This window comes from Ambystoma mexicanum, chromosome 1p (genome assembly GCF_040938575.1).
Source record: "Ambystoma mexicanum isolate Mex_15411 chromosome 1p, UKY_AmexF1_1, whole genome shotgun sequence".
NCBI lineage: Eukaryota > Metazoa > Chordata > Amphibia > Caudata > Ambystomatidae > Ambystoma > Ambystoma mexicanum.
In genome coordinates this window covers 995004448-995013718 of record NC_090921.1, presented here as the reverse complement: position 1 = coordinate 995013718, position 9271 = coordinate 995004448, and the positions used below count along the sequence as shown (strand labels likewise).

Genomic DNA, 9271 nt, shown 5'->3' with positions numbered 1-9271 from the left:
TTAGTGACCTCCGAATAATCTATTGTCTCATGCAGAGGATTACTTGTATTTTCTATTGGTGTTTCTTCTTTACGCTTTAATTATTTGAGCAAAGGTCACTGGTATTCCTTTTAACAGAAGGGGATGATCCATTGTTTGGGAACCCACATGTATTTTTTCTACGTGCGAAATGGTGTTTAACAACTCTTTTTTTACAATTGCAGCTGCTCTTACATGACAATCTAGGTGATATTTGTGACACACTTCCTGTGCTAAAATATAACCTTCAATTTTCGCTAATTGTGAGTTGTTCGTAGTCAAGTCCTTTTTTATCTCCTGTAATAGAAGATGCGAATATTCGTGGCCTCGATCCAAAAGGTTAAGTATTCTTGTAAATATCGGCAGGTCTTTGATGTTGTGGTCTAGGAGTTCTTCCTCGAGGTTTTCTTGGGACAGCAGCACGTCAGGAAGATTAGAGAAATTGAATATTGGGATGGATGCATTCAAATTCATTTGAGTATGAATTGGATTTTTTTTTTCCAACTTCTTTTTATTATTTTCATCAAAATGCACGTAAAAAACACAACCAAGCAAGAACAAAGAACATGGATAACCCCCCCCTCACAACCCCTTCCACAGCACCATTAGCCCATTTCCCCCGGTCCTTTCCCTTCCCACCCTTTAACCGTGAATGTCCAATAGCTTGAGTCTTTGAGGGCACCATTGTTCCCTGAATTCCCCTTTCAAATAAGCCAGTGTCTCTCCCCACTCCGTTGAGAAGTTCTCCAACTTGTTATTGGCTGCATACATAGCCCATTCCATCGAGACAATGTCCCACATTTTCCTCAGCCAATCTTGTTCTGTCGGGATCAAGGGAGACTTCCATCTCTGTGCGATGAGAGCCATCGCCGCCAAAGTAAAGATCACTTTCGCCTTGGTGCTGCCTTGCCTCTCCCCCACCCCTCCCCGTCCACTCTTCCCCGAGAGTATCTCCCGGGGATCCTGGCTGACGCACTCCCCCACAGCCTGGGTTTGAGCCCGTGTAAGATCACTCCAGAAGGGCCGGATTAAGGAGCAGTCCCACCAAATGTGAGCCGTAGTGCCTTCTTCCCCACAACCTCTCCAGCACTTCCCCGAGATAGACGGATATATCTCATGTAAACGGGCCAGTGTGTAATGCCAGCTATATAAATACTTATACCAAGTCTCCTGCAATTGGGCTGCTTTTGCCACCTTCGGGATCTGTCTCCACAATCTCTCCCAGCCCTCATGACCCAAACTGATTCCCAATAGCCATTCCCAGTTTTCCATGTATGGCCAGGAGGGTTCTGAGGCGGTGAGCTCTAATTGCTTATAGAGGTCGGATATTAGCCCTCTTGATCCCTCATGCGTTAGCAGGAAGCGTTCAAATTGGGTCAAGTCCCGGGTCACAGACTTTCTCACCTCTACCGACATTATCCAGTGCCGAATTTGGAAGTAACGGAGCCTCTCCCTCTCGCCCACCCCGAACTCCCGCTTACGGATTTTTTGCTTTTAATTCAGGTGCAAATTTCGCAGTAGGCGAGCTAGTAGAAGGAAACTGAGGTTTTTGTGCAAGTTGATGTTCTTTTTGCTCAAAATCAAATGCAGGACATGTCAATTCCTTTGTACTGTATTTATGAAAATGCACATGTTCTCTGCACATCCCATATGTTGAGACAGGAGTTGAAGGATCAAGAGATAGACGTACTCTCTTGTCAAGATCGGCCATGATTATGGGGGCGAGCATAGAGATGTCTGCTCCTGGAGAAGCTTTATTTTTATGTATTTCTGCTGTCATTTTTTGTTCCCGATTTGGGTTTTCATCAGCCGCAAATGGGTCATTTGTGATATCTTCATTTGCTTTTTTTTAGGGAACATATTTCTTTTGTGGTTGGATTAAGATCACTTATTTCTGGAGCTAAGCTCTTCTCATTGGTGGGTACACTTTCCTCTGAATGAGAAGACATGGATAGAAAAGATGGTTTCCCATTAAGTGAAAGAGAAGGGCTATTCTTTTTTTGTTATTGACATTTTTTGGGGATTAAAGTGTGGGTTGTGCTTTGGAAGAACAGTCCTTTCTTTTTTTACCATTCCTAAGGATGGATTCCATCGAGCACACTCGATAGAACTCGCTCAAAAGGTGAAAAAGTAGGAATGGATATATTAAGAAGCACCTTCAATAGAGTGTCTGTGGATTGGATAAGAGAATGGTTTTAAATGCACATTCCTTTGGAAAATATAGCTTAATCTTACCTGCTTTACCGAACTACGAACCAAGCCCCTGCACGCTTATGAGAGAACACCCAAGACGCTTCTCAGCTAGTTGTCTTTAATTCTAAATCTTAGAACCATATACCCAGCGCCCGCGCCGTGAACAGTAAACAGTAAGTACTTCATGGGTGCGCGCGCGGGTGTACTGTTTGAACTGAATATATCCTGGCTAGAGGGGGATGGGACAGCAATGGGGTGGCAACAACAATAGGCAAGACCTACAATAAATTAGAAAAAGGACTGTGTTAGCGTTAGTGTACAAAAGTTAAATGTCCTGCGATTTACAATTCAAATACGATGCACAACGTGCCCAACGAACAGTCACCTTTTTTGTTTTAATAGGCCAGGCAGGGTGGTGTAACAAGAAAGGACGTCCTCCGGTCAACGACGGCTCTGCAATGTAACAGTAGTGAAATGCTTCAGTAGTGAAATGCTTGGCAGCTTCAGCGCGATGCAGCAACCCGACGTGCCAGTAAACAGTACTTTAAGTACTTCGCGGGTGCGCTGTTTGAACTGAATATATCCTGGCTAGAGGGGGCGTGGACATCAAGGGGGTGGCAACAAAAATAGGCAAGATCTACAATAAATTAGAAAAGGGACTGTGTTAGCGTTAGTGCACAAAAGTGAAATGTCCTGCGATTTACAATTCAAATACGATGCACAACGTGCACAAGAGCACAATGTGCCCAACGAACAGTCACCTTTTTTGTTTTAATAGGCCAGGCAGGGTGGTGTAACAAGAAAGGACGTCCTCCGGTCAGTGATGGCTCCGCAATGTAAAGGCAGTCAAATGCTTGGCGGCTTCAGTGCGATGCAGCAACCCGATGTGCCAGTAAACAGTACTTTAAGTACTTCACGGGTGTGCGCGCAGGTGCGCTGTTTGAACTGAATATATCCTGGCTATAGGGGGCGTGGACAGCAAGAGGGTGGCAACAATAGGCAAGACCTACAATAAATTAGAAAAAGGACTGTGTTAGCGCAAGTGTACAAAAGTTAAATGTCCTGCGATTTAAAATTCAAATACGATGCACAACGAACAGTCACCTTTTTTGTTTTAATAGGCCAGACAGGGTGGTGTAACAAGAAAGGACGTCCTCCGGTCAGCGATGGCTCCGCAATGTCTCGGCGGCTTCAGCGCGATGCAGCAACCCGACGTGCCAGTAAACAGTACTTTAAGTACTTCACTGGTGCGCGTGCGCTGTTTGAACTGAATACATCCTGGCTAGAGGGGGCGTGGCAACAACAATAGGCAAGACCTTTTTTGTTTTAATAGGCCAGGCAGGGTGGTGTAACAAGAAAGGGCATCCTCCGGTCAGCGACGGCTCTGCAATGTAAAGGCAGTCAAATGCTCGGCGGCTTCAGCGCGATGCAGCAACCCGACGTGCCAGTAAACAGTACTTTAAGTACTTCACGGGTGCGTATCTCCTTTCGAGTTATGTAGAGGGAGGAAACCCAATTATAAATGATGTCCCCCGTGGATGAGAAGAGCAAGATGGATGTGGGAAAGTGTGCAGCAGATGAAAGAGCGAGAGAGAAGCAAGTGAGGAATAAACAGAGGTATGATGAGAAGAAAATCAGTCAGAGAAAGCAAAGTGAAGCAAGGTGTTTGTGTCAGAATCAAACTACCAAGTCCGTTAAGACAGGGATCAATGCGGTTGTCCCACCATGTAAGGTTTTGAGAGTATTACACAATTCAGTAAAGACTGAAGATGGCAGGATTTGGAACATGAATAGAGTGGTAAAAGTGGATGTGAGAAATGCCAGTTTGGAGAGAGAATCCAAAGAGTGAGAGAGCAGGTAGATTGAGGTGGATCTGCCAGTAGAAAGCATAGTGAGTATGCCATCAAGGATTACGACAACAGACCACTCAAATTGACAAATAGACCTGAGTGATTTAAAGATTTTGTGTTATATTAATAGGAGGGAGGTGTGTAGTTTACTGGCAGGCAAGTGGCTAATGACGTGCTGTCCTAGAGGTGAAAGAATGTGAGTTCCAGCATGTGGACTCAAGAAGTAGAATGTAGGAGAGTCAGTTGAAAGAGACTGAGGTGGACAGACTGATGCTGAGCTGCTGGTGGGATACATAAGAAGTTCTTGAGAAATAAACTCACTGAAAACGTCATTCCGGCTCACTTGAATACTTCAGTGTGGGCACCAGGGCATAAGAAAACATTGCCTGGCAAATGCCTTTCTAATACCTACGCACAAGCAAAAACGGTTACCTTTACCAATACTTGTTTTAGCAGGACTTCAGTGCAAGGACAGATACTTCTTATACAAGTGGCTGAAGGCCAGTAGTGTGTTTATAGCTTCTATTAAGCAATTTCCTCTCCAAGACTGTTTTGAAATAGCACTGGCAGGCACTTAGAGCACAGTTTGATCTTAATGCTAATAGAGCTTGCTGAAAGAGATCTCTGGAGGCGATGACGGGCAGTTAGTGGGTGGAAATGACCATAAGTAGGATACATAGTTAATGGGAATGTAAATAACAAACTGACCACAAAAGTGATGGGTGGAAAGTTTCGAATGAATCTAAACCACTGGCAATTGCTCTGGGCAACCTTCCACACCACTGTTTTTTAGCCCGTCTGCGCCATTGCAAAAGGGGACCAGCCATGTGCAAATCAGTCAGCAGCTGCCGCCACCGAAGGTAGCAGCCCAGCCCGAACTGCTAGGCCAGGTCCCCTCTGAACAGAAAACCAAGCAACCCCAGACATGTTTCAGCCTTGTTGGACCTCCTCAGTGAGGGTCAGCCTGGTTCCCTGTGGCGCAGCGAGCAAGGGACCCACGTCTGGGCATACCCTCTCTCACAAGGAGAAACAAACTGACCACAAATGTGATGGGTGGAAGGTTTCGAATGACTCTAAACCACAGGCAATTGCTCTAGGCAACCTTCCACACCACCGTTTTTTAGCCCATCTGCGCCATTGCAAAAGGGGACCAGCCATGTGCAAATCAGTCAGCAGCTGCCGCCACCGAAGGTAGCAGCCCAGCCTGAACTGCTAGGCCAGGTCCCCTCTGCACAGAAAACCAAGCAATCCCAGACATGTTTCGGCCTTGTTGGACCTCCTCAGTGAGGTGCAGCTTGATTCCCTGTGGCGCAGCGAGCAAGGGACCCACGTCTGGGCATACCCTCTCTCACAAGGAGAAACAAACTGACCACAAAAGTGATGGGTGGAAGGTTTCGAATGAATCTAAACCACTGGCAATTGCTCTGGGCAACCTTCCACACCACCGTTTTTTAGCCTGTCTGTGCCATTGCAAAAGGGGACCAGCCATGTGCAAATCAGTCAGCAGCTGCCGCCACCGAAGGTAGCAGCCCAGCCTGAACTGCTAGGCCAGGTCCTCTCTGCACAGAAAACCAAGCAACCCCAGGCATGTTTCGGCCTTGTTGGACCTCCTCAGTGAGGTGCAGCCTGGTTCCCTGTGGCGCAGCGAGCAATGGACCGACGTCTGGGCATACCCTCTCTCACAAGGAGAAACAAACTGACCACAAAAGTGATGGGTGGAAGGTTTCGAATGAATCTAAACCACTGGCAATTGCTCTGGGCAACCTTCCACCACCGTTTAGATTCATTTGAAACCTTCCACCCATCACTTTTGTGGTCAGTTTGTTTCTCCTTGTGAGAGAGGGTATGCCCAGACGTGGGTCCCTTGCTCGCTGCGCCACAGGGAACCATGCTGCACCTCTTTGAGGAGGTCCAACAAGGCCGAAACATGTCTGGGGTTGCTTGGTTTTCTGTGCGGAGGGGACCTGGCCTAGCAGTTCGGGCTGGGCTGCTACCTTCGGTGGCGGCAGCTGCTGACTGATTTGCACATGGCTGGTCCCCTTTTGCAATGGCGCAGACGGGCTAAAAAACGGTGGTGTGGAAGGTCGCCTAGAGCAATTGCCAGTGGTTTAGAGTCATTCGAAACCTTCCACCCATCACTTTTGTGGTCGGTTTGTTTCTCCTTGTGAGAGAGGGTATGCCCAGACGTGGGTCCCTTGCTCGCTGCGCCACAGGGAACCAGGCTGCACCTCACTGAGGAGGTCCAACAAAGCCGAAACATGTCTGGGGTTGCTTGGTTTTCTGTGCAGAGGGGACCTGGCCTAGCAGTTCGGGCTGGGCTGCTACCTTCGGTGGCGGCAGCTGCTGACTGATTTGCACATGGCTGGTCCCCTTTTCCAATGGGGCAGACGGGCTAAAAAACGGTGGTGTGGAAGGTTGCCTAGAGCAATTACCAGTGGTTTAGATTAATTTGAAACCTTCCACCCATCACTTTTGTGGTCAGTTTGTTTCTCCTTGTGAGAGAGGGTATGCCCAGACGTGGGTCCCTTGCTCGCTGCGCCACAGGGAACCATGCTGCACCTCGTTGAGGAGGTCCAACAAGGCCGAAACATGTCTGGGGTTGCTTGGTTTTCTGTGCGGAGGGGACCTGGCCTAGCTGTTCGGGCTGGGCTGCTACCTTCGTGGCGGCAGCTGCTGACTGATTTGCACATGGCTGGTCCCCTTTTGCAATGGCGCAGACGGGCTAAAAAGCGGTGGTGTGGAAGGTTGCCCAGAGCAATTGCCAGTGGTTTAGATTCATTTGAAACCTTCCACCCATCACTTTTGTGGTCAGTCAAGGTAAATAACAAAACACCCACAAGCTGTATGTCCCTCCTCACATCCAATCTCCCGCCTAGCTGTACTCCAAATCAATAGAAGAGCTGTAGCAAAATCAATGAAATTACCTGTAATTTCACCCAAATCCCATTGAGTCCTATGGACTTCAAAAAATTGGGATTTACACTGCCTTCTCCTATTGGTAATCCGGTGGTAAATCTGTCGGACCAAATGGCGGTAACGGTAATTTCCTTTGGCGGTATTCCAGCAGATTTACCACAGGAATAGCACTAAACTTGTAATGAGGCCCTCTGTCCTTTTAGTGAGTATTGTGTTTATGTTTATTGTGTTTATATAGCGCTTTACGCCAAAGCGCTTTACATTATAACAAGGATACAATAAAAACAGAAGCAATTACAAAATATGAATCAAACGAGTAAAACAGCAAGTAGAACAATTTGCCAGTGATGATAAACAAGGGAAGAGGGGTGGAGAAGGATAAGGAAGTGGGAAACAGGAAGTGGAATAATCTGAGGGCGAGAGAAGAGGAGAGAGGACTTAAGAGGAAGGGAGCAGGGAGTGAGAGGTAAGAAGAGGAGGGTAAAAAAGGAGGGGAGAGGGGAAGGTGGAAGGAGGGGATAAGAGTATCAGGAAGGAGTGGAGAAGAAGAGATTTCAAGGAGACACGAAAGAAGGAATAGGTGGGGATGGAACGGATAGAGAGAGGAAGAAAGTTCCAGTGGAGGGGGGCTAGGAGCTGAAAGGAGCGAAAACGAGAGGAGGCGCATCGGGACGGGGCAACAGAGAGAAGGAAGAGGTCTGCAGATCGGAGAGAGCGGGAGAGAGTGTACAATGAGATGAGAAAGGAGAGATATGGCGGAGCAAGATCGTGAAGAGATTTAAAGACAAGACAGAGGAAGTAGAATTTGAGTTGGGAATGAAAGGAAAGCCAGCCAAGATGAGAGAGCGAGGAGATGGAGTCGTGAGGAGAGAGAAGACAGAGTATACGAATGGCAGAGTGGTAGAGGGATTTGAGGGGGGCAAGATGGGGAGCAGGGAGTCCAAAGAGGAGAGAAGAGCAGTAGAAAAGACGAGAGAAGATAAGGGAGGAGATTAAAAGTTTAGTGGCGTGGAAGGTGAGAGAGGAGCGTGCTTTGTGAATATTGAAAAGGTGGTAGCGACATGCGTGGGAAGTAAGAGAAATATGGTGGGTGAAGGAGAGGGAGGAGTCAAAGTAAATGCCTAGATTATGAGCATGGGCAGAGAGAGGAAGATTAGAGGGGGGAAATGAATAAAAGGAGGGGGAGAAGGAGGAGGAAGAGTGTTGGAGGGGAAGAATAAGACCTCAGTCTTGTCTGTATTGAGAGATTGTGGGATGACATCCAGTTTTTAATAACAGTAAGACAAGAAGAGAGTTTAAGATGGAGGTCGGGAGTGAAGGAAGAAAATGAGAGAAAAAGCTGGGTGTCATCGGCGTAGAAGTGGTGAGAAATACCGAAGGAAGAGATGATAGGGGCAAGAAGGGAGGTGTAAAGAGAGAATAGAAAAGGGCCAAGGACAGAGCCTTGGGGTACACCATAGTCCAAGGGAAAAGTATAGGAGGTACAACCACCCCAGGAGACGCTAAAAGAGCGGTGGGAAAGGCAAGAAGAGAGCCAGTTGAAGACAGAGCCTTTGAAACCAAAAGAGGAAAGAGTGTTGAGAAGTAAGGGGTGATCGACGGTGTCAAAGGCAGCAGAGAGATCAAGGAGGATGAGGACTGAGAATTGCTTAGAGTAGCGAGCAGTGAGGAGGGAGTTGAGAACCTGAGTGAGAGCAGTCTCAGAGGAGAGTTTAGGGCGAAAGCCAGATTGAAAGGGGGGAAGGAGAGAAAAGTTAGCGACAAACGCAGAGAGCTGAGAATAGACTATGCGTTCCAAGTAATTTAGAAAGAAATGGAAGAAGAGAGATTGGACGGAAGTTGCATACAAGATGGGGATTGGCTGAAGGTTTCTTCAGAATAGGGATGATAGTAGCATGCTTGAAGGCAGAGGAGAAAGTCGCAGAATAGAGACAGATATTGAAGAAGGAGGTACGGCAAGGAATGAGAAGAGGGTAGATCTTAAGAATAAGGAGGGTAGGGAGTGGATCAGAAGGGGCAGCAGTGGGATGAGATTTGGACAGGAGAAGGGAAACATCAGAAGGACTAACAGAAGAGAAGTCAGTCATACAAGTAGGGGGTGTTGGGGGAAAATGGGGGGAATGTAGCAAAAAGAGGAGAAAGTTATGTTTTGGCGAAGAGGGAGAATCTTGGAGGAGAAGAAGCCAGAGAAATCAGAAGGGGATAGGGGAGATGTGGTTGAGGTGTCAGGAGCAGGTGGGGAGAGGAGACGGGAGAGGGTTTGAAAGATACAACGAGGAGGAGAGGCTTCTGAG

The 9271-nt window shown here is 47.4% G+C and overlaps 1 long non-coding RNA gene across 1 annotated transcript; it reads right to left on the bottom strand.

Moving 5' to 3' along the window:
- Window positions 1-508: 508 nt before the first annotated feature.
- LOC138582933 (uncharacterized) lies at window positions 509-3480 on the bottom strand. Its single transcript, XR_011305111.1, has 3 exons — window positions 3316-3480; window positions 2973-3217; window positions 509-2848 (listed from the first exon to the last, which is right to left on the bottom strand). It is a non-coding gene; the product is annotated as an uncharacterized lncRNA (long non-coding RNA).
- Between the last annotated feature and the right edge of the window lie 5791 nt (window positions 3481-9271).